General features: G+C 35.1%; 1 long non-coding RNA gene across 1 annotated transcript; it reads right to left on the minus strand.

Annotated features, from left to right (window-relative positions):
• Positions 1 to 389: 389 nt before the first annotated feature.
• LOC116118872 lies at positions 390 to 2,819 on the minus strand. The gene is made up of 3 exons (XR_004126236.1): positions 2,781 to 2,819; positions 1,587 to 1,660; positions 390 to 462 (listed from the first exon to the last, which is right to left on the minus strand). It is a non-coding gene; the product is annotated as an uncharacterized LOC116118872 (long non-coding RNA).
• Positions 2,820 to 27,028: the final 24,209 nt, after the last annotated feature.

A 27,028-nucleotide genomic window follows, 5' to 3' on the forward strand; every position in this document is an offset into this window, starting at 1 on the left:
GGTTTAGTCATATTGATCTATTTACCAAAGTATTCATAAAATTCTGCTTTTGTTTAATTTTTAGTTTGTTATCTTTTTCATTAAATTCATTCTTAAAATTATGTTTCATCAAATAGTAGCAAAATAGACTAGTTTAGTACTTGGTAGGTAGTTCTCTTGGGATTCGACACTCGTTTATTTGAGCTTTATTACTTGCGCAATTTTGTACACTTGTGAATAACTTGTTACCGTACAATATTTCCTACCTAGAGGAAAAAGAGATGATTAATTGCTAAAATTACAAATACCTGGAACATAAAGAATTGAAAAGAGAAAATATGAGTGAAACCTTCAAGGTTTTATCCAAATAGCGAGTATAACAAGACAGGGATCACTTGATACAAGAAACTCGATAATAGCACGTTCATAGAGAAGTTGAACACAGGCTGGATCTCTAGAAGACTGTTCAAACTTCAAGTAGATCTATAAAAATTTCAAATTAAAATAATAGTATTAACACTTTAAAGAAGGAAAAAAAAAAAAAAAAAGTAACCTATTGCCAAATTGCAAGTTCTTGTACAACCCCACACCCTCAGGGAAAGAAGAAGAAGAAGAGAAGATCTGAAGTTTACATAAACTAATTACTTATATTAGAAGCAAGAAAGACCATAAGAAATTGAAATTATAATGAAATTTCAACAGCAACTTTGTTGATAAACAACTTGACCTAAAAGCTTAAGCTTGAAAAGGTAAGGGCACAACAATGATATTCAACTTTGTAACAGGCAACTTCACATGTTACATAAACCAAGCCCAAATTCAGACAGAAAGACCAACTCAAATATAGTAGGATGTAATAGATGGGAGACTTAAATCATGACCTCTACACTTTAATATCATATTAAATTACCATTTAACCTAAATTCTTAAGTTATCACATAAGAACCCAACATTATCATTTAGCTGTCTAAAACAATATCTGATAGTAAATGCCATATACCATGAATTGTTGAAATTTTTTTAGAGTAAGATTTATCCTGCATTGTAGTCTGTTCTTCAAAATTAGCTCGAGCATTATACGTCTCCAATACCTTTTTGAGGCAACGGTAGAAGGAATCCATCTAAATCACCTGATTCAATATCTAGAGCAGTCCACAGTTCCACCTCCCAAGGATTGTAGGCAAAAAGGATTGACCTTAAGTTAGCAAGGGGATCAGACAATTGTCGGCGAAATATACTTCAGATGCGCTGAACCTGTTTTTCTTATTCTTGCAAAAGAGCAATAATTTTCCAAATGTAAATTTTGAAAACAGATTCTTTTTCTTGGTACATGGCACTTCATAGGGAAATGAAAGAACAAAATTTATGAACTATACATAAATGAAAAAAAGAAGAAAAAAAAGTTTCTAAAATAAACAGGTCATGCAACTTGAGCCATGGTTCTAGGAAATATAAAGGAAGACCCACAAAAGCATTATTAACCATAATACCAAACAAGTAGGATGGAATAAGACTTTAAATAATCAAGTAAATTGATTAATAGAATGCATCCCCTTCAGGCACATTTTCTAAAAAGTTTCTAATATATATATGTTATAAATTCTCACCTTAATGCTGACCTCATCTATGGTATGGAGAATGGCTTGCTCAAATTCCCTGTATGCTTCCCATATTTTACTACCTTCAGCAACATGCAAACCAATAGTAGTTATAGCACGCTTAAAGAGATCTCTTGCCTTTGCAATACCATCAGGTGAAAATTCACGTACAGATGGATCATATTCTTGCATAAATCTCAAGCAGTCACACCAAAGTGAGACAAACTGCATCAGAACAAGTTCTAGTCATTCAATTTTACATAATTACTTAGATAAAGGAACTCCAAAGAATGAAATTAATGTTTTTATCCCCTGATTCCACATATATGCAAAATCTGACTTAAAGTACCAAGAACTTAATTTTCCACAAAAAGTGGGGAAAAAGATGACAACATGGAATTACAACTTCCAAAATGTATTACCACTTAAAAAAATTGATTTATGTTAGAAACCCAGAACTTTAATCACTCAATACAGATAAGCACTTCAATGAACAAAGGATTTCTGAATAATACTGATATCTTCTATATTGATTTGACTTTGAAAATGGAAATACAAACTTCTCATGGAAAAGTGTATAGAGATGACGAAAAAGAAATATATGATAGCCTAGAAAATCGAGGAGCTAGAGACCTCCCAACAATTCCCACTAAAACATATTCTGCTTTCTTTCCTTTCATCTGCCCAAGTTTATACTAACTAATCACAATATTCTCACCATTATCTCCATGTGCTTAAGCTGACAAACTCTCACAGCCAAACCACTAATTACCCCCTTGATCCCTTCTCTTGTATGGAATTGGTGGTGCTCTATCAATTTCCACTCCCTAGAAGTTTGAAAAAGTTTTATCCTATTGCCCAATTTGGTAGAGAAATTTGATGATGCATCGAAAAAGAACCATCTGTCATTAAACACCATCACAAATGTAAGAATATTGATACCCATTATGAATTGCAAGGCCTATAATCATCTCTACCATACAAATGAAACTAATGAGCCATTTTGTTATTAATAATTACTTTTTGGAAAAATTCAGCCATTCAAAAGTCATAGATCCCGCAAACTGAATTTTTTTATCAGAAAATTATTTTTAGGAAAATAACTAAAAATACCACAAGTGAGAATTCTTAAGATCACTATGTTTTAATCCTTAAATCAATGCATAAAGTAATTCAAAATCCATAATGATAATAAATACCTACCAGATAATCAGAAACTCCTCTTTCATAAATCTTCTCAATACCTGGAAATGCCTTAGGTCTAAAAAGTTGAAGCAGAGAATCAGCAAGAAACTATCTTCAGCTAGATAGAGCGATAAAATCTTAAAGTATACCTAAAGCTTTAGTATCAGTCATGTAGAACAAGAAAATATCAAAATCTTAAAAATTTAGCTTACCACCTTTTTATTTTTTTGCTTTGGAGTTAACTGTCATCAAGAGGTACACTTACTGACTTTCAACATTGAAATTCATGTTTTGGAGAAACTAATATATTTATACTAAGAGAAATGAGTTTTGCAAGAGAACAAGCTGGTTGTCCATAAAAACAATGACAAGAGGGAACTCAAAATCTATAAACAAACAAAATATCAGATAGCTGCAAATTATCGAAAACTAACCTCCCAAGTCAACCATCGCTACTTCTTAGTTGCAACATACGAAAAAGAAAAAAAAATAGAAAGGAAGAAAGCTCAAAACATCATTTCTTTTACTCAATTAAGCCGAAATTTGAGCTAAGGCTCAGTAGATAGAAGTCACGTAAACTTGAATTCAACATCATTTTCACCATTTAAAACCCAAAAGATAAACACTTCCTCCTTTCAAATGAATCCATTTAATTTTTCTCTTTATACTTTCTCTCGTTAACCATAAACCCTAAGTGATCAAAATTTGATCATGAAACCAATAACAAGAACACAAAATGAAAAAAACTAAAACATACCCATTTGAAATAGAAGCTTCATCTCGAGCCCACTCTTGCCACATAACATGAGTCAATGGAAAAATCTCATTCATAGCCTCTCTTGCTTGTCTCAGCTTCTCAATCTCACCCATATTCCTCGAAACCCTTATGTACTAAAACTACCAACAAAAACAATAAAAAAGCAAAACAATGTTATCACTAAAAACAAAAATCCAAGAACTGGGTATTGAAATTCATATTCAAGTTGATATAAAAATGTACTTGAACATGGACTTCATAGTTGGAGGGCTCATTGGTGAGATAGGACAATATGTTTTGAAGCTCAAATTTTTGCTGTGCTTCATCTTCTGAGTCTGAGTCACTTGACTCTCTCTAGTTTGGAAAGTTGAGCTCCGTTGCTTCTGGGTTTTCGTTGGTATCCGCTATAGCCATGTCTGTGTCTTCTTCTTCTCAGGTTTTTGGCACTAGGGTTTGATCTTCTGGTTCCATTCTTCTGCTTCGTTTGCTTTGTGTTTCTCTCAAGTGTACTGAAGAGTTTGGTTTATTGCACTGCTACCCAGAGATTTAGCGTAAAAACAATATATATAAATCTCTCCACAGATATACTCGTAATAAAAAAAAAAAAAAAAAANAAAAGATAATCACTTCCTCCTTTCAAACGAATCCATTTAATTTTTCTCTTTATACTTTCTCTCGTTAACCATAAACCCTAAGCGATCAAAATTTGATCATGAAACCAATAACAAGAACACAAAATGCAAAAACTAAAACATACCCAGTTGAAATAGAAGCTTCATCTCGAGCCCACTCTTGCCACATAACAGGAATCAATGGAAAAAAATCTCATTCATAGCTTCTCTTGCTTGTCTCAGCTTCTCAATCTCACCCATCTTCCTTAAAACCCTTATGTACTAAAACCACCAACAAAAACAATAAAAAAGCAAAACAATGTTATTACTAAAAACAAAAATCCGAGAACTGGGTATTGAAATTCATATTCAAATTGATATAAAAACGTACTTTAACAGGACTTCATAGTTGGAGCGCTCATTGGCGAGCTAGGACTCGATAATTTTTGTTGTGCTTCATCTTTCGAGCCTGTGTCTGAGTCCGAGTCACTTGACTCTCTTGAGTCTGGAGGGTTGGGCTCTGTTGCTTCTGCGTTTTTGTTAGTATCTGCCATAGCCGTGTCTGTGTCTCTTCTTCTTGGGTTTGATCTTCTGCTTCATTTGCTCTGTGTTTCTCTCAAGTGTACTGAAGGGTTGGGTTTATTGCACTGCTACCCAGAGGTTCGGCGTGAAAATTTTTTCCTTTGCCATAACATAAGGAAAAAAAAAATAAAAATAGAGAAAACAAACAAAAGAAAAAAAAAACTAAACTAAGATCTTAAATTAATCAGGAAAAGTATTCAAAATGTCTTTCTCATTCTTTACACATCATTAATAGGAACAAAACCCCATTAGAGGTGACAGGGTTATAAACCACAAATTGTCTAATAAAGAAAGCATTTCAAATGTTTTCTTTTAAAATATACCTCATCACAATACAAAAATTGCATGAGAGTAATAAGTCACAAAAACCAATCAATTATGGAAGAATCTTCTTGCAAGTGTAATACAAGAGTGACCATAAAAGACCTTTAAGCGTTTTCCCATCCGATACCTTTAGAAGGCGAGCAACTTTGCAGAATCCTGCTTGTATATATACAAACATTCTTCAATTATTGATGGTTTCATTCCATTCTTACAAGGTTTTGGCCTTGTAAAAGCCCATTGCCCATACAGCCAAAGAATGCATGTAACTTAGCGCTCTAAAACAATCAACAGTGGTCCAAGCTTCAGGAGTTTAGAAAGAATAACTACGCAGAAAACAACAATGAGTCAGTGAATTATCAAGAACAAATAGTTCGAAAGCAGATAATTTTCAATGTAAATTATGCAGAATATAAAGTTTCCAATTGTAATCGGCAGAAAACTGTCCTAAAGGCAGTAACCTGATGCTGCAAGACGTAAAGGACGGGTGCAAACGGGTATTTAGTCCTTATCTTCTACATTTTAGGATAGAGTATTTCAGTCTTTGGTATCCCTTTCTTGATTTCTCCTCTTAACCTATTAATTTCTCTCTATCTCCCTACATAGAATCCTATATTATCTATCTATGTTATTCTTCTCCTCCTCCATCACCTAAGGAGCAAAAATATTATCTACTAGACATTTTAACTATCGGAGTTTTGTCCAACATTTCACAATATCAAGAATCTACTAGAAAATGGTTAAACGGCACATCCACCAAAAAAAAAATAAATGAACTAACAAACAGATGATGCAATGAAATCCATACAGATTTGAGATAGATTTAGATCTAAAAAACATAAACTCATACCTTAGTTAATAGCCTATTAACTAAGCTATAAGATAACAATGTTTGATAAACTTAGCAGGTTCTTACCCGAGTCCATTTTCAGACCATGCTGCTTCATAGATTTCAATGGCAATTTGAAATCCCATATCAACCAAATCTCCACAATCAGCGCTATAGCAACTGCATATGTTACACCGACCATATTTTCTTGAATGTAATGTTGTCATGTCAACTGTTCCAATAGGTAGATCCCATTGATTGGTGCATCCATATTCTTTAAGATATTATAGAGAAAAACCTTCTCTAATGCTTTTTTTGCTTTGTCTTCATCAACTATCACTAAAAGAGCATATGCTCATGCATAACTATATTAGAGACACACCTGGTAAGTTCTTGTCTTATCAGATTTGAACTAAAAAGAATATATATTGAGAAATAGAAACATGTGAAACACTATAAATAAATCAAGATTTATCAGGCCTGGATAATTGAGAATATCAATGAATGAAGTTAATCAGTTGCAACATACCATTGTCCGGTAAACTGATTAGCTTGAATAGAAGAACTTGAGCGGCTACCATTATTGTCGTAGTTGAAGTAAGAACCATTCCACAATTCCTCATAAATAACTTTTGCTTACCGAAATTTACACCAAAAATAATCCTCAAACCCTTAAGATCTACTACATGTGCAAATCCAAACCCAACCTACAATGCTGCCACCTCCAATATATGTACTTACAATAGAGATAGATTACGTATCATATGTCTGATCAGGAAAGCTATCATTCTCAATCATCCCCATCACCATCCCTATCAAATTCAAACAGATAAAAATGTTTACAGAACCTTCTGCTTACCGTAACCAATATAGAGCATTTGGGCAGCTGGATGAACTTTTGCAGGATTCTACTCCGAAAAAAACTTTAATACTCGCTAAAGTTTTATCACATAAACATCAATTTCGCTTTTGGACTAGAAATTGAGGAAGCTCGTTCAAACATTCACTATAATTTTCGGCCTTCATTAGTAACTGCATGACTAAGGACATTGTACATTCAGTCGGTTTCACATTTCTCTCCACCATCTTATGAAGGAGTTCAACAACTTTTGGTATCTCATTATTCTTGAGGAAACCAAACATAAGTGTATTAAATGTGACTACATTTGGAGCACAACCTTTTTCCTCCATATATGACAACAACTCATTTGCCATTTCTAGTTGTCCATTTTTACACAGCCCATTGATCAAAAGCTATATGTTACAACATCTAGCACTAGGTTTCCATGAAGAGAAAACTTCTGAAATAGGTCCCAAGCAGTTTCGAATCTCCCTGTTTTACATAATCCATCAACAAGGGAACTCAAACCTTCAATGCTAACTGCAAACTTATTATTTACTAGAGCATTAAACATTTCCAATGCTTCCAAAACACATCCGTTCTTGCAAAGTCCATTAATGAAAATGCTACATGTCCAAGAATCAGGAAAAACATCGTTAAGTCGCATCTCACCAACTAAATTCCATGCATCTTTCACCTTAGCTATAAGAAAAAAGCCAGTTAACAAGGTGCTATATGTAATCACATCAGGCCTAATTCCTTCTGAAATCATCTCCCAATAAAGACTAAGAGCTTCATTGACTTCTTTATTCTTGCAATACCAATTGATTAAAGTATTGTAGCAAACAACATTAGGTCTATACCCCTTTCTAGTTATAGAATCAAACAACTCCCTTGCATCACCAATTCTATTTGCCAAGCAATAACCGTTTATTAAAATGTTGTAAGTATAAATGTCAGGAACCACACCTCTCTGAATCATATGTTCCGACAATAGTTGTCTAGCCTTCTCAACCAATCCAGCCTTACAAAGACCATCAATTATAGTATTATAAGTAACAACATTTGGCCTACAAATAACACCAAATTCTTTACTCCCATTAACCATCTCTTTATGAAACTTAATGGCAACCCTTATTTTCCCTGTTATACATAATCCACCAATCAAAGTGTGGCAAGTGATCACATCAGCCCTACAACCAACAGCAACCATTTGCTTAAACAATTCCATTGATTCCATAATCTTTCTCTCTGCACACAGACCTTTAATAAAACAATTAAAAGTCACGGTATTGGGGCTAAAACCCAACTTCAAAATCGCCCCAAAAGCCGCATAACCATCAGAAACCCTTTCAATATTACACAAGCAATTGATCAAAATATTCAAAGACATTAAATTTGGAGACAACCCAGTTGAATTCAACAGCTTATATAGCGAAATAACCTCATAATAATGCTTCTTCTTAGCTAATACACTAAATAGAGTAGTGAATGATGAAATTGGAGAAAGGGGTTTCAAATTAATCATGTAATAAAAAAAGCACAATGCTTCATTTAGAGTAAAGCTACCCGATCGACAATTTTCTTTGAAGAATTTAGCAAGTGAGGATCGTTCAAGGGGTTTTTTGAAAGAATACGAAACTTCATTTTTGGAGCTTGAAGATGTGAGGTTGTGTAAGTGAGCAAACAAAAATAAAACATTAACTTTCGAAGATGGGTTTTGAGAGATTGAAGACGAACAAAATGGGGATTTGAATCTCAAAGCCATGTATGAATTGAAGAGTGTTTTTGTGGGTCGTTTTTTCTGAAGTAAAGTCATTGCAAAAGGCAAATGCATTAATTTTTTTTTCTATTTGTTCTTCAAATTTTTAAATATAACAAAATCGATATTAATAAGATTATCACACTAATTATATTGCTGAAATATCTATATTACTAAAATAATAGTATGTATAGTTTAATATAATTAGTAGTTTTGTATTATACAATAGAGTTATATTGATAGTGTTGAGGTTTAATACTGTTAAATTATAAGGGTTAAAATAATAGAATAAGGACAATTTAATAAATATTTATTAATTTTATAGATATATGTTCTAGCGGACTAATAGTTTATTAATAATAAGGGAAATTTTATCATTTCAAAAATCTTAAGTGAATTTCTGTAATTATAGTGAAGCTCAAAGGAGTTGACTTGATGTCCTTAACACTTTATGATATTATTGTAATGTTCTACATTAGCTTATCCACAATGTGCACTATACATTAACATATATGATCAGTACATATCAAGTGATTAGACAGTCGCACATACACCTATCTTAGTAAAGAGTTTCTGTTATGAATATGCTTCTTATAACATTGTAATCTCTATTATGACCCCAATTGCTTGTAAAATTTGAAAACAATAGTATCCATCAAAACTGAATTCTAAAAACAGTTACAAAATTTCTAACAACAATGTTTGGCACCAGGCTTTCAATGAGAGAAATTTCTAAAATAGCTACAGAGCAGTTTCGGATATTCATGTTTTACATAATCCATCAAAGAGGGAATTCAAGCTTTCAAGGTCAACTGCAAACTTATTATTTACTAAAGTATGAAAAATTTCTACTTCTTCCGAAACACATCCATTCTTGCAAAGTCCATCAATGAAAAATGTTATGTGTCCAAGAATATGGTAAAACCATTAAGTTGCATCTCACCAACTAATTTTTGTGCATCTTTTACATTAGTTTTAAGAAAAAGGCAAGTTAACAAATTGTTAATTATAATCACATTAGGCCTAATTCCTTCTAAAATCTTCTCTTCATAAAGACTAAGAACTTCGTTGAATTCTTTATTATTGCAATACCATCTCATTAAAGTATTGTAGCAAACAACATTAGGTCCATATCCCTTTCGAGTTAAAACTTCTTTATTTATAAGATCAATTTTTATGTTGTTTATTAGAGACTATTATTAGAGATGCACCACGAGGCAACGAAGTCGGATTTGAAGTTCATTAGAGACTATATTTCCAATAACAAATGGAATCAATTACAAGAGAGAAAAATTATATAGTTATAAGAATTTTCTATTATAATTTTTCAACGCATCATATTTTGTGACAAAATTAATGAAATATGAGACAGAATCTTGAACTTTTCTCTCAATGTTTTAACATGCTAATTCTTTCAATTAATTTCTCTTATTCAATGGTAGTGGATGGATCATTATGTATTTACTTAACACTCGTTTGTTGTTTATTGATTAAATTTTCCATCTTCTCCTCTTTGGTTTTATGTTAATCAAATGAACCACAAATTTTATGAGATAATTTTAATCATGTTTAATCACGATGCTCATAGAAGCCAAGTTAATTTCAAGGGAATCCATGAATTTTAATGTTAAACATTTATAATCAGTGTTTGCTTATTGATTAAAATTTTCTTATGTCAATCTAGAACACAACTACTTTTATAACTTCAATAATGCTTAATCAAAAATATTACTATTAATTTAATCTCCTTTATAAAAATATTATTTAAGTGCAAAACATTTAACTTTAAGCATGCCTAAATTGATTACTTATATTAAAAAAAGACCATAAGAAATTGAAATTATAATGAAATTTCAACAACAAATTTGTTGAAAAACAACTTGACCTAAAAGCGTAAGCTGAAAAAGAGGCATTTTCACGTGTTACATAAACCAAGCCCAAATTTAGACAAAAAGACCAACCCAAATACAGCAGGATGTAATAGATGAGAGATTCAATTCATGACCTCTACTTTAATAACTGTTGTGTGTGATTTTTGTCGTAAGCTCAAAAGTCTCAGTAGCCCAAAAATCAGTAGATCAACGTGATCTCAAGGTCATGGAATCTTGAAGTCCGACTCAGCATAACCTCGTCACGACCATCCAATACAACTGTTTGACAAACTAAGGGATAAGCCTTACCTCGAACATCTCGGGAGGAATAAGAACGAATCAATATATGCGCGATCCTAGCACACAACCACTAAAATCATAATGGCAATCCCGAATTCCTCTCTACTTCTTTTGGTGTAAACTTTATAAATACCCCTTCCAAATATGAGAAAGGGGTTAGCAAATTCCAAATATGAAACTCATGGGCGCGAAGTTAGAAGACAAGTTGATTCCAGGAGGCGACATGGGAAAGAGCCCATGGGAGAACAAGTGAATAATGGTTGCCAGGGGGAATCTCGCACTTAGTGACTTAGTACATAAAAGAAACGAAAAATAAAACATAATTCATAGATCACTTAAACCCTCTCAAGTACTCGCTTAAAATTAAGAAGGAATATCATAAAAATACCATGGAATAACGTTTAATCCTATTCATGGGGATTATGTAAATATTTCATTCCAAAAATAGAAAGTGAAACAATTAGATCTTTTTTGAAGATTAGTACTAATTCATGATCTAACATGTACAAAGTGAAAACATCATTCTTGATTCCATGAGAAATTTTATGAAAGCATCCATAGAATCATGGAGAGTCTAAGTGAAACAAACATAATCATATGAGATAACTTGATCTAGCCAAAACTCACACTTAGAAAATTTGCCAAACTGCTTCTTATCTCGCAATCGCTAAAGCACAAATCTTGGGCGTTCTTCATCTCCTCTTTTGTCTTAGAATAAACCAAGATATCATCAATAAACACCACTATGAATCGATCAAGACAATCTTGAAACACCCGGTTCATTAAGTCCATAAAGACTGTTGGGCCATTGGTTAACCTAAAAGGCATCACCACAAACTCATAATGCCCATATATAGTTCAAAAGCAATCTTGGCAATATCTTGCTCCGCAACCCTTACTTGGTGAAAACCCAACCTCAAATCAATCTTTGAAAACACAGCTACTCCTTTCAGCTGATCAAACAAATCATCTATGCGAGGTAACGGGTATTTATTCTTCACTTTAACTTTTTTTAACTCTCTGTAATCTATACACATCCGTAGAGATCCATCTTTCTTCTTCACAAATAAAATTGGAGCACCGCAAGGAGAATAGCTTGGTTAAATAAAGCCCTTGTCTAAGAGTTCCTAAAGCTGCTTTTTCAATTCCTGAATTTCAACAAAGGTCATTCGGTAAAGGGCTTTAGAAATTGGTGTTGTCCCTAGTGCTAGTTCAATACTGAATTCTACTTCTCTTTCCAGAGGTAAACCCGAAAAATCTTTCAGAAATACAACTAAAAACTCTCGAACTACTGGCACATTCTGAATCTCTGGTTGTGGGACATCATTATTGTGCACTACATGAGAAATATACCTTGAGCACACTTTTCTTAGGATCTTTCTGGCCTTTACGCTGCTAATTAACATACTAAGCTGGTGACCCTTGCCAAAATTAAACTTATCACCATCATCAAGATTAAATCTTGCTTTCTTCTTCCGACAATCAATCTCTACTCCAAATCTCCCCAGGAAATCCATGCCCAAAATAACATCAAAATCAGGCATATCAAACACTATCAAATCCACTGGCAACTCTCTTCCATGGATCACTACGGACTCCCCTGGAAGCATCCCTTGAGTTACCACACTAACACCATCTAATAACTCTATCTTAATGGGACAATCCACTATGATAGGTTTCAAACCTAATCTCTCTAAAATCCCATGTGTAATAAATGAATGTGTAGCTCCAAAATCAATTAATGCATAAAGGGGAACCGAGTGAAATAATAACTGACCAGTAACTACGGATGGACTAGTTTCAGCTTCACTCTGAGCTATTGTAAACACTCGAGCATTAGTACCTCTAGGTGTCTACGCTGCGGATGTAGAAGGGTCTTTGAAATCTCTCATCATACGCCCTGGCTGCCAACATCTATAGCATACATTTCGGCCTAAATCTTTAAGACACTCCCCAGAATGATTTCTTCCACATTTCTGGCACTGGGGATCTTCAATAGTTCTCGGCCTTTTATTCTACCAATCCCTCATGTGCTTCTTGGGTTGAAATCTTTTCTTATTTCTCACCTCTCTATTAGTGGGGGCATCAGCTCTATCTCTTTGTGGAGCAGAAGGTGGAACACTAGGGGCTATTGTTGATAGAGTTACTGGGGTCAGCTTATTCACAAATATTTCTGCCCGTAAGGCTTGTTCCAAAGCTTCACGTATGTCTGAGGGGATTGGGCACCATCCATCACATCTCGAGCTATTTTTGGTTTCAGCTTACGCACGAACTTATCTCTCCTCAATTCTGGTGTACTTACTACACCTAGCGCAAACCTTGCCAGGGAATTAAATTTCACCGAATATTCTTTCGCTAAATTAGTCCCCTACTGCAAACTGATAAACTCCTGAACCTTTTCATGAACTCGATCAACTGTTCTATATTCTGCCTCAAACAATCTTCTAAAATCTCCCCAAGTCATCGAGGCTATATCGTGAGTATCCTCCATTAATTCCCACCATATACGAGCATCACCCCTAAATAGGAAGCTTGCATACTGAGTTTTCTCCCGGTCTGTCATAGGGAAAAGTGTCGTCGTACGCTCCACAGATCTAAACCACTTGTCTGCCACTATTGGGTCCGCTGTACCCTTAAATTTTGATGGCTAATGTTGACTAGGCAACCCATATATCGACTTAATACGATTCTACACTATCGGAGGTACTGGCCTCTGTCTCTCCTCTCTAGGGGTCGGTACAATAACTAGGGTCTCAACTCTCTCCGGTACAGAGCCTCCCTGATTCTCTGCCAAGATTTGCTATATAATACTGCAGCTCCTCGCTTTATCGAGGACAGGGGGAGTAGATTCTGAAGGGTTGGAAGGTTCACCCGTACTTATTGCCTTTTTACTACCTGCTCGAGTTCTACGTCTCATCTACATAACACCAACACTTTTAGTCAAAACTCATCTACTACAAGTAAGGAAAGAAATAACTTACAATGGTCGACTACAGAACGTCAATGTGGCGGGAGAGGCACACTCTCAAATCCTAAAACTTTGCTCTGATACCAAAAATGTAATACTCTTTCTCTAGCTAGTATACTCATAAAATAACAGTAAAACTCACTAAATATATATAAGAAACTATACATGTAGATAAATATAAAATAAAGGGCCCATAACTAATTCTTCTTTATATACAAATCTTTATATAATATAATAAAGTCACAAAACATCACTCGACAGTGTTGCCAAACCCTTCCACTTCTTGACTTGCCAAGTGACCGCATCTTGCCTACTACCTGTAAAAACATTGAAAACAACGGGGTGAACACTAATTGCTCAGTAAGTAAACCCGCTATGCTACTCTTCTCTCTTCGTTNAAATACAAAATATATTTTTATATATTTAAAATTTAGAGATAAAACTTTAAAATTTTTAATTGTAACTTAGTTTTTCAAAATTATTTTTGAATTACAAACCAAACTGACCCAAATCTCATATAAAGAGATTTAAACATGAAATCAGTAGAAAACAAATCCTGATAATCTTTTTATTTCAATCTCTTAAACTAGATAAGACTTAGATAACTCTTAAATTGATCATATTCTAATCTAGAGATACTACACTCTCCCTCAAGTTGGTGAATAGATATTTATCATTCCTAGTTTGGAAACTAGATTAACAAACAACTGTCTAGGTAGTCCTTTTGTAAGAATATATGTTGCCTGGTGACTTGTAGGCAAGCAGGTAACACATAACAACTTATCTTCTATCTTCTTTTTGATAAAATGTCTATCTATTTTAATGTGCTTGGTCCTATCATGATGCACTGGATTGTGTGCTATCCCAATTGCAACCTTGTTGTCATAGTACAACCTCATAGGCTCCGTACTTTTGATTTCAAGCTCTCCTAAGATTTCAACCTCATAGTAATCTTACCTACAAAGGTTTTAAGGAATAATGTATGATCAGTTGTGAATTTTTCAAACCAGGCCCGTGGAGACTATTTTAGGCCATATAATGATTTCTTAAATTTGCACACTTTTCCGTCCTTTTCAATTCCTTCAAACCCTGGTGGCATTTCCATGTATACCTCTTTTGCAAGTTCACCATTCAAAAACGCGTTTTTTCACGTCTAGTTGTTGTAGAGGCCAGTCTAGATTTGTTGCAATAGATAAGCACCCTGATAGTATTTAACTTAGCCATCGGAGCAAAGGTCACCTTATAGTCTACTCCATAGTTTGCGTAAATCCCCTTGCCGTTAGCCTTGTCTATACCCTTCAACTGTTCCATCTGCCTTATACTTAATAGTAAACACCCACTTACAGCTCACAGTTGTTTTCCCTCTAGGTAAACTCACTAGCTCCCTAGTCTTATTTTTTTCTCAAGAGCCTCTATCTAGGTAAACTCACTAGCTCCCTAGTCTTATTTTTTTTCTCAAGAGCCTCTATCTCCTCTATCACAATCTTCCTCCAGTTTTCATCCCCTAATGCCTCATGTACCAGTGCTGGAACCTTCACAGTTGAGAGATTAGTGGTGAATGCCAAAAAATCATCTACTAACTTATCGTATGCCATATACTTAGCAATAGAATGCAACATACAGGATCTAACACCCTTTCTTAGTGCAATAGGTAAATGTAAATCATTATGCCCTGATTTAGACTCATCAAAAGATAGTTATTCCTTACCTTGTGACTGTGAATCACTGGTTTCTTCTAGTTGGGATGATTGCTCATGTAGATCATTAGGTTTCCTTCCACTTTGATAGTCAGTTCTTTGAGAATAACATTAGAGACCCGACTGATTTAATCTCTCCAGACCTCCCCCTAGTTTCAATCTTTCCTAAGAGTTTGGTTTACCAAGAGTGGGCTATATAGTTAGAGTAGGACGTAAATTGGTAGGCTGACTACGAGACTGACTCATCCTTATGGGACTAGGCTGACCTATAGGAACCTAACCTGAATTAGGCTGACTAGGAGACTGACTCATTCTTATAGGACTAGGCTGACCTATAGGAAACTAGGTGACTTTGAACTTTGACCTAGACGGGGAGACTACTGAGACTGACTCAAGTGTGGTTGTAAGGGTAACACTACTTCCCATGAATGACCTTCACAATCTCTCAAATTCTCCCTTGAAGGGAAGTGGGAAAGAATGGATGTGACTCAAAAAAAGAAACATCACTAGAGACATATAATTTTCTCTTTACAGGACAATAACACTAATAGTCTTTCTGTGTGGGAGAATATCCAAGCAAGATACATTTAATGGCCTAGAGTCTAACTTTCCTCTATTAGGAGACATAACATGTACAAAAGCAGTACATCCAAACACCTTTAAGGGTAAAGTATTTAGGATCCTACAACTAGGAAAGATCTTTAGCAAAGTCTCAAGAGGTGTATGAAAATCAAGAATTCTAGTAGGTAATCTATTTATAAAATATGCAGCTATTAAAATCGCATGACTCCAAAAATATTGAGGTACATTCATGGTAAACATTAAGGCTCTAGCTACCTCTAATAGGTGCCTATTCTTTCTTTCAACTATCCTATTTTGTTGAGGGGTATTAACACAAGAGCTTTAATGTACAATCCCGTGATGTAACAGGTAGTTTCCTAGGATAGAGTGAAAATATTCCTTACCAATATCAGTCCGTAAAACTTGGATTTTTTCTTGAAACTGAGTTTCAACCATTGAATGAAAGTTTTTGAACAATTGACTTGCTTCAAACTTGTTTTTCATCAAGTATACCCAACATACTCTAGTATGGTCATCAATAAACGTAACGAACCACTTAGACCCTACAATATTTGTAACTCTAGATGGCCCCCAAATATTACTATTAATTATTAAAGAAGCCTAGAACTCTTATATTTATGAGCTAGATAGATAGACTTGGTGTATTTTGCAAGTTGACAAGTTTCACACTTAAAAGAAAATAAACTTTTATTTCTAAATATCTTTACCTCCTCAATGGTCGAAAAAGTCCATAGAAGGGACTTCTCAAAGACCTGAATATGATATGAAAATTTTTTTAAACAACAAGAGTAAACCTCTATATTTGTAAAAGGAGTAGAATGAATTTCCAACACTAAAGTTTGTGAAACTTCATTGTCTTAAGCTACTTATAACAATCTCTCATAATTCGCAACAGATGAAGGGTAACAACTGAAACTTAAAATAGATATCTCTTTCTCAAGGGCACGGCAATGTTCCAAAGCGAGCAAAGATCAAATCCAAAGATCACCAACCCAAGGACAATTTTGCCTCGCACTGGAATGAACATCTCGCACAATATTTCCTACTTGAAGAGAAAAAGAGATGATTAATTGCTAAAATTACAAATACTTGAAACATAAAGAATTGAAAAGAGAAAATATGAGTGAAACCTTCAAGGTTTTATCCAAATAGTGAGTATAATCAAGCCACAGATCACTTGATACAAGAAACTCGGTAATAGAACGTTCATAGAGAAGTTGAACACGGGCTGGATCTCTAGAAGACTAATCAAACTTCAAGTAGATCTGCAAAAATTTCAAATTAAAATAATAGTATTAACACTTTAAAGAAGGAAAAAAAAAAAAAAAGTAACCTATTGCCACATTGGAAGTTCTTATGCAACCGCCCACCTCTAGGAAAAGAAGAAGAAGAAGAAGAGAAGATCTAAAGTTTACATAAACTGATTTCTTATTGTTAAAAGATATTAGGAAAATAGAGATATTATTTTCTAGATTGATTGTTCAGATATATTTGGAAAATAGAGATAGTATATTGATTTGTGTTAATATGGTAGACTAATATTGTGCGTATGTCCTTGATTATTTAGGATCATTTCTTTCCTAATTCATGTAACTTGTACATTGCCATTTCCCATCTTGCTTGGGAAAATAATCAAGCAACATATTTCACAAACACTATTGTTTCATGGTATCAGAGCCAGGTTGGTTCTTGGCCTTCTTCTTCTTCTAAATCCATCTATTTCAAAAACCCTAAAACATATCTTTAAAGGAGGCGCTGTTCTTTGCTTTTGGTGAGTTTTTTTCTCGATTCTCCTGGTTCTTCGGCATCTTCTAGTTCTTCTCAGGCGATCAATTTCCTCTAGTTGTTCCTTCTTGTTAGTGGTTCACCTCTGACAGAGGGTGTTTCTATTGTTTTGGATTTATATCTCACTTCTCATGATTACAATGGCAGAAGCATCAAAATCAGGTGCTATCAAACCATTATTCTCTTCTATTTCTAGTTCTCCAACAAGTACTACAATTAAGCTTCAGGGTAGTAGTAATTATGCGTCATGAGCTGCTTCAGTAGAGTTATGGTTTATGGGGCAGTGTTATGATGATCACTTAAGTAAAACATCCACTAATAATTCTACTACTGAGAGGGCTAGTTGGGTTAAAGTTGATGCTCAGTTATGTAGTTTCCTTTGGTAGTCTTTAGACCCTAAACTGCTTAATTTGTTTCAATCTTGTAAAACTTGCTGTAAGGTCTGGACCAAAGCCAAAAATTTGTATACAAATGATGTGCAAAGAATATATAGAGTTGTTTCTGATATTATCCACCTTCAACAAAATAGTCAAGATATGGAGAGCTATTTAGGGTAGATAGAGACTTTAAAAGATCAATTTGATTCCCTTATGCCAGTATCTAATAGTACCATTGAACAAGAGAGACAACGTGACAAATTCTTTACGGTCCTAGCCTTAATTAGACTACAATCTGACCTTAGTTCTGTTCAAGATCAAATTTTAGCTGGCCCTACCATACCATCTTTGGAAGATGTATCTGCTTGATTATTGCGTATTTCTTTAAACCTAGGCGATACTAATGAGGTTGAGACATCTGTATTAGTTGTTCAAGCAGGAAATCAGCAAGGACAAAGTGATTATGGAAAGGGATCTAGACCACATTACACCTATTGTGCCAAGAACGACCACAATCGAGACACTTGTTGGGCTTTGCATGGGAGGCCAACACGTCAATCTTCTAATCAATCCACCACTCATGTGGCTCAAGCAATTGGAGATGGACTTATTCCCTTACTTGATACTAAAGACCAACAACCCAACTCCATTAGATTGTCTAGGGCTGATTACAATGAGTATCTTCAATATCAAGCTGTGAAGCAACAGTCATCCTTATCTGGCGCCTCCCAAACTGGTAATTCCTTTGCCTATCTGAGCTGGACCTCCTCTACTGGCCCATGGATTTTGGTTTCGAAGCATCTAACCACATTTCTGGTAATAAAAATCTTTTATCTCAAATTACCTCTTTTCCCACTTTATCAAAAATTACTCTTGCTAATAGTTCACAGACTATGGTCAAAGGGATAGGAGAAGCTCAACCACTTCCATTTCTTTAAACTCAATCTTATTCGCCTTTGAATGTCCATATAATCTGATTTCTATTAGTAAGTTATCCAAATATCATAACTGTTCTGTCACCTTTTTTGCTGACTCTATTATGGTGCAGGATCGGAACACAGGTCAGACGATTGGAACAAGACATGAGTCACATGGACTGTACCACCTCTCTGATCCAAATCCGAGAGTTGCCTTCACCTCCGCTGCATCTACTGACATTCTTCATAGCCACCTTGGTCATCCATGTCTAGCCAAATTTCAGAAATTAGTACCTAGTCTGTCTACATTATCTTCTTTTAATTGTGATTCATGTCAACTTGGAAAACAAACTAGAGCTTCCTTTCCCAAGCGAATCAATAATAGGGTCATCTCAATGTTTGAGATTGTTCACATAAACATCTGAGGTCCTAGTTATGTCAATTCAACTTTGGGTTTCTATTATTTTATTACTTTTATAGATGACTATTCTTGTTATACTTGGGTATTTTTAATGAAAACTCGTTCTGAATTTTTTTCTATCTTTCAAAACCTTTGTTCTAAGATTCGTTATCAATTTGGTATTTCTATTAAGATTTTGAGTAGTGATAATGCTAGGGAATATATATCTTCTCCCTTTACTAAGTATATGTCTTCTCAGGGTATTATTCACCAAAACTCATGTGCCTATACTCCTCAACAGAATGGGGTTACCGAACGCAAAAATCTTCATCTTATTGAAACAGCCCATACCTTACTTATACATCATCATGTTCCTCTTCGATTTTGGGGGAATGCAGTTCTCATCGCCTATTACTTGATTAACCATATGCCTTCTTCTGTCTTACAACATAAGAGTCCTCACTCCATTCTGTTTTCTGGTAAAGACCTATACCTAATACATTTACGGGTGTTTGGTTGCATTTGCTTTGTTCATGATCACACTCCAGGCAAAGACAAATTATAGCCTAAATCTATTAGGTGTATCTTCTAAGGATATTCTCGTCTCCAGAAAGGTTACGGTTGCTATGACCCAACCACCAACAAATATTTTGTTTCTACCGATGTAACTTTCTTTGAGACATCTCCATACTTTTCTGAAAACACCGTCAATAGCCATCTTATCCCTGCCACCTTACATATCCCCATCCCTCCTTCCTCGTCGATGGATAGTCCTCCTCTCCAAGTTTATTCTTGTCGTCCTCATCCTCCTACTAATCCTAATGGTACTTCCTTTCTTGATACAGGTACCTCGGTCAATCCTGATGACCCATCTCCTGTTCCTCCATCGCCTACTCTAGTCATGTCTCCTGTAGACGAGGCAACTCCTCCACTTGCCCTTCGCAAAGGTATTTGATCTTTTTTCTTAGTTATGATCGTTTATCTCCATTTTATTCTGCCTTTATTTCAAACCCGTCTTCTATCCCTATACCTAACATTGTTAGCGAGGTAATGGCACATCTAGGGTGGAGAGCTACCATGATTGAGGAGATGACTGCTCTCGATCATAATGGTACTTGGGAGTTGGTTTCCTTACTGCTAGGCAAGACTGTTGTTGGGTGTCATTGGGTTTACACTGTTAAGATTGGTCTTGATGGCAAAGTTGATCGGTTGAAGGCTCGCCTTGTTGCAAAGGGGTACACTCAGATCTATGGGCTCAACTACAGTGATACCTTCTCTCCTGTTTCTAAGATTACTTCGGTATGCCTCTTTATCTTTTTAGCGGCCATGTATCAATGGCCTCTTCATCAGTTGGATATTTAAAATGCCTTCTTGCATGGTAAACTTGCCGAGGAAATGTATATGGAGCAACCGCCAGGGTTTGTCACTCAGGGGGCGTCAGGATTGGTGTGTCGTCTACGCCGGTCTTTATATGGTCTCAAGCAGTCACTTACAGCATGGTTTGAACAGTTCAATTATGTGTTTCAACAGTTTGGGATGTCGTGAAGTACAACTGATCATTCAATATTTTTTCGCTGTAATGATCATGGTAAATTTATATACTTGGTTGTCCATGTTGATGATATTGTTGTAACAGGTAATGACCAAGATGGGATTTCTCAACTGAAGCAACATCTGTTTAGCCACTTTCAAACCAAGGACTTGGGGAAGCTAAAGTATTTTCTGGGGATTGAGGTAGCACAGTCTAAGGCTAGTGTTGCTATATCACAAAGGAAGTATGCCTTGGACATTCTTGAGGAGACAGGTATGTTAGATTATAAGCTTGTAGATTCTCCTATGGATCCCAATGTCAAACTTGTTCCTGGACAGGGGGAGCCATTAGAAGACCCTACAAGGTATCGAAAATTGGTTGGTAAGCTGAATTATCTCACGATCACCAGACCAGATATCTTTTTGCAGTTAGTGTGGTTAGCCAATTTCTCCAAGCCCCATGTAGTGGTCATTGGGATGCAACAGTTTGCATTCTCAAGTATATTAAAAGAGCTCCGAGGCAAGGCTTGCTATATGAAAATAAGGGTCATTCTCAAATTGTTAGGTATTCTGATACTGATTGGCCAGGGTCTCCATTAGATAGATGATCTACTTCTGGATACTGTATCATGATTGGAGGTAATCTAATATCTTGGAAGAGTAAGAAGCAAAATGTAGTAGCTAGATCAAGTGCAGAGGTAGAATATCAGGCTATGGCTCTCGTGACTTATGAGCTCATCTGGTTGAAACAACTTCTTCAAGAATTTGGGTGTAGTAAGGTGAAGCAAATGAAACTAATATGCGACAATCAAGCTACTCTGCATATTGCCTCAAATCCAGTCTTTCACGAAAGAACAAAGTATATAAAGGTTGATTGTCATTTTATCCTATAGAAGATTGAATCTAGATGCATTGTCACTAGTTTTGTCAACTCAAATGACCAGTGATGCGACTAAATCAACTTTAGCAAGTGCACTAGTCGTGTTCAAGTAATAAAGTGATGAGTTTGAGTATCGTCCCACAGAGATCAAAGTGAATATTTGTAATTACTTAAAACTACCTACACGTTATTTGAGAAAACGAAATCTTAGAGTGTAAAAGTAACGGATTAAAAATAACTAAATTAAACAAATAAACAATGTGAAGAACTTTACAGAATTAATGAAGTTAGGGTACATATTTCCCTCTAATTGTGCTTGACAACTACTCTTAATACCCGTTTGTGCTATGAATTGGTAGGATTCTTCTAAGGCCCATTATCCTTATTTAGGTATAATATTCAACTTAATACAGATCCCTATTCGGTTGCTCTGAAATTAAGAAGTGTAAATTCATCAATCCCTTACGACTAATTCGCCCTATTCGATTATGAATTAGATGGACCACAAATTAATCCTAGAATCTCTATTCGGTTACTTTTAGTTTTAATATGCTTTGCAATGTTACTCCAATAAAACAATTATGACTATGAATTAAGCAATAAACCCTAACTTCTCCATCCGAAACATCATTAAGGTAATTGAATCAATCCAACATTCATAAAGCATTAAACTTAAACTCTTGCACAAATTCATAAACATAAATCTGGTATTAAGAATAAAAATTAGTCAAAACATAATTAGGGTTTCATCCTCCCCTAACAAAAGAGATTTACTCCATCCTAAAAACAAAGAAATAAATAGAGAAAAAGGAAAACATATTCAGACTTGAAAAGAAATAAAAATCAAACTCTTAAATCTGATCTTCAGTTTTCAAGCCTCAAGAATGTGTATTCTCCTCTCAAAAATATGCAAAATTTGTCCATTGACAACTAATCTCAATTACACTTAAATACCCAAAGGAGTCCTAAGTGAAAAAGGAAAGAAAAACTTATAAAAATGCCCTAATAGTTTCAGCCACAACCCTGGCCGTAGCAAAATTTAAGTCAGCACAGCCTAGGCCGTGGTGCTTCCCGGTCTCTTTGTTCCACCACCATGGCCATGGTGAACTACCAAGGCATGGCCGTGGCCTTCAAGAATGTTAGGTAATCTCAACTTCTTCAAGCTTTAAGTCCTAATTTCATTCAATACTCCAATCTACTCAATCAAAGCCTAAAAAAAAACACAAAAGTTATCCAAATCAATAGGTAACCATTCATATCTCAAACTTAACAAAACCAAACATCAAAACAAAGGAAACAAATGAGAAGTTAACTAAACTAACATCAAAACAACCCTAAAAACACTCAAATTATGCAACTTATCAACTAGCTAGCAGATGTTCTTACTAAGTCTCTTTGAGGTTCCCGAATAGGATACATTTGTAACAAGCTTGGAATGAAATTGCTCAAAGAATAGCTTGGTTTTGGCCTTCAGTAATATATCAAATCATTGTGATAAATAACTAGTGAAGAAATGGTTATGAGAGATTTAATTAATGTTGAAAGACCTATAATAATGAAAATACTTGTAAGTTATCAAAAATCATTTGTAAAAGCAAGAACATGTGAACTTTTTGCAGGATGTAAAGTCAACTTATTGTAAACATTAGTAAGGATCTCAGAAACAAGCATATTTGAATGTGGTAAATAATTTGTATTGTCGATATAGTCGGAAAACCATGGTATGTGAAATCTGTATTGTCGTTGTTTGTTGATTTCATTAGCTTAATGGAGGATTGATCCATCGAATTTTGTTTCTTTAGATCTACCGCGTTTATTCATTTTTATTAAATAACTTCTTTGGAGTTCTTCATTTATTGAAATATTACATTAGATTTGGGGGTTTTGGTTCTGTTAATGCATTGTTCTCGAACTGATTTTTATATTTAGGTGATATACTGTCACCGTTAGATCTGACTTCGTAATCGCATTATTAGATGAATGTTTGAGTTAATGTTTGGGATTATGATGGACTGGTTGCTCTTTAAACGTGCAAGTTTGCTAATTTCAGTGATATATATTGTCAAGTTCGTTAATTATATATGTATCAACCTAGCTAAGATTTTGAATTAGAGATCATTGAAGCGTATGGCGTAGAATAACAGTTTTATGAATTTCAATTGGTCTTCAACCGACAAAGCTATATTGGTTTAGCAATTTATTACAAAGTTCTGTCACTCTTCAACAAAGTTTAATTAATGTATTATTATGTTGTTGTAAGTTTGAAAACCTTTGAGCTAACATGCAGTATATATAGTGAAATAGTCGTCTCTCATCACCACTGGGCTTGTGCATGGTGTTAATGAAGATAGGAATAAATTCCGTTGTACGATATCTGGTGAAGGTTAAGTTAACGAAGAAAAGTGCAGGTGAATAAAGTGAATATGAAAGCTTTCAAATGTTTTCATATCTGGAAGCGTGGGTATAAAAACATATTCTACGGTGTAAAATAAGAGTCGAACTTGCGCTTGAGATATGCTCTCTATTAATGGATTAAAGGAGATCAGGCGGTGATTTGTATGCTGGGATTATTTTAAGTAAATTAGAATATATGATTTTTTTAAAGTAAATGGGTGATCAGATGTGAGTGACTACTTTGTACCCTCGAGTCCAATGCGTGGCTGCTGCCACATTCAACGCATACAATATGATACATGCTATGGGGTTTGCGCGTAAAAGAATGTCATGCTCATGGGCCCTAGCGTGCCTGCAGGATTGGGCCGCTGGCCAGTTAGAGTCACACAAAAAGGGCCTTCGGTTCAATAAAATGCAATTAAAACAAATTATGGGTTATTTTAACTTTGATCCTTAAAGCTTGGAGTATTACCTCGACTTCTCAAGAAAAAACCTAGAATACCCCTGTTATCTTATTCACATATTATTAGAGTGGTTTATAATATGCTAAAAATTATCCATATTATATTTGGATATCAACTATTACTCTTATGAGAATTGATTTTTTTGAAGGTATATAATAGGGGTTTCAAGCAAGCTGAGCGGCTCCCATGCCGAGTCGAGCTGAGTTTGAGCCTTCCAATACTTGGCTCAAGCGGCTCGCGAGCTCACTCAAGCTTGACAAGGGATATATGCAAGTTTGGTAACAATTAGGGGGGTATTGTAATTTATCACTATGCCTTTTAAATTATGTCAAAGTCTCATTTACATCCCATTTCAATTCGAGAAATGAAACCCTAAATTCTAATTCTCTCTGTGACTGCCCCTTTGTATTCACTCTATCCTCCATCTTCTCTACCATTCCGAATGCTTCTCTGATCCGAAAGTTCTAGTGAAGAGAGCTTGAGCTTCAACTGTTCTAGAGCCGAGCTTAAGCTTCTCAATATTCGGCTTGGCTTAGCTAGATTACACATTGTATAATATACTTTTTTATTAAACTTTTATTCATTTCTAATATCATTTGAATGAGAAAATAGGGGTATTATAGACTTTGTATTAAAAAGTCACACTTGATTGGACTAAATTGTTTGTATCTCATAGTACTGAAGGTAAATACAATATATTTCAAACCTTAAGGATGAGAGTGCAAATAAACCACAAATTATATATGAATGTTAATTAGTATTTTACATTTTATACAAATTTTATATAAATTTTAATTAGTATGGGATATTAATTAACAGTGTTATCTTTGGTTTAGTTTATATACTAAAAGAATATACTAATTAGATGGATAAATTAACCACCAATAATACTACGCATTTCAGAAGTTATCTTAACATTTCCATTTGAAGTAATGTGTAATCTAAGATGGTGTTGAGATTTAAATGAAGTGAAATGTGTGTTATTACTCATTAACCACTCTTAAATGGTAGAAACATTAGATAGAAATAATATAAAATTTTAGAGAAAAAAGAATATTTTATAAAATACTATTAAAGACTTTAAGTAGTTATATTCAAATATATCTTTTATTGAAAGTGTTGGCTACGCGGGTCAACATCCTGCCATGGCGGAGCTGGGTGGGTCAAGTGACCTTGAACTGTGGGAGCAAGGCTGGTAGTTTAAGGAAGAGCAATGTTAGTTTTACAAAGACACATACAAAAGAGATATACAAAGATAATCCTCACCCTTGATTTTCATGATTTCTCTCTCTCTCTCTTTCTCTTTTTCCGTTTTTTCTTTGTTTTTTCTTCTGGATGATGTCACTTTGTAACTCTCTTTGTATAGGTCTTTGTAAGGATAGCATTTTTCTTTAAGGAAATAGGGTGCACCTTTGTTGCAAACTTTTACCTTGGTGTATGCGCCTAATCCTAACAAGTCCTAAATCGCTGGAGAGTGTTGATAGCTTTTGGTCCGGTGAAAAACGTATAATCGTTTATGCATAGTCACTAGTTAGATAAAAATTGTGCTTGATCATATCTACTATTCAACCTTAGTCACCGTTGATACGTGATTTTTGACACCAACTAACCGACACGTGCGTAACGTTGATTGGTCAAGAGACACACGTGATTATGGATATAATATAGAGTAAATGCAATGAGAGCTTTTTGAAGTGGTTCGGATGCTAAGGCAGCAAGTCCTACGTCCACTGATTTGTATTAATATAGTGGGTCAGGTCGCAATAGCAGACTGACTTACAAATGATTGGTGAAAAGTAAATACAAAGTTATAAGAGAGAGAGAGAAAGCTAATTCAGAGTGTGAAATAGCCGAATCCCCTTAATGAAGGGGTCTTCCTCTTTTTATAGTGAGATGAGTGTAAGTAATCATCATTAAATCCATGGGTTGGTGTGAATGTTAGGATTAAATCCAGCTTTACGTCACATTGCCCACCTTCCAAACTGATTTCATGCGATTTGGAGCAGGGAAATAGACACGTGGGAGCTCCATAGCGTTTGGCAGGCCTGACGTGTGCTTATCGTTCTGACGGGAGCAGGTCACACCTCGTCACGTGATTTCCTACGTCAGCCCTTGATTTCCCAGGCGTAACAGAAGTCCCCTAGTTTTTAAGGTTTGAGGATCGAACCTTGGAAACTAAGTCATGCCGCAATTGGAGGTTCTGATAATTTCGACCTGAATGGAAGAAGCTCGGGACAGGGCCTTTTCCGAACACAACCTCGCACAAACCTCGCCCGAACGACCTGACAATCATCACCCAAGCGACCTGGCTTCATCGGGTGCTCCTTACTGCTTTAGAGATGAGGATTAAATGAGGTCGTCTCTGCGCTGACAGGTGCTCTGCGCGTGTCAGGCGTCT

The sequence above is a fragment of the Pistacia vera genome, unplaced genomic scaffold (assembly GCF_008641045.1).
Source record: "Pistacia vera cultivar Batoury unplaced genomic scaffold, PisVer_v2 Contig861, whole genome shotgun sequence".
In the NCBI taxonomy this organism is placed as follows: Eukaryota; Viridiplantae; Streptophyta; class Magnoliopsida; order Sapindales; family Anacardiaceae; genus Pistacia; species Pistacia vera.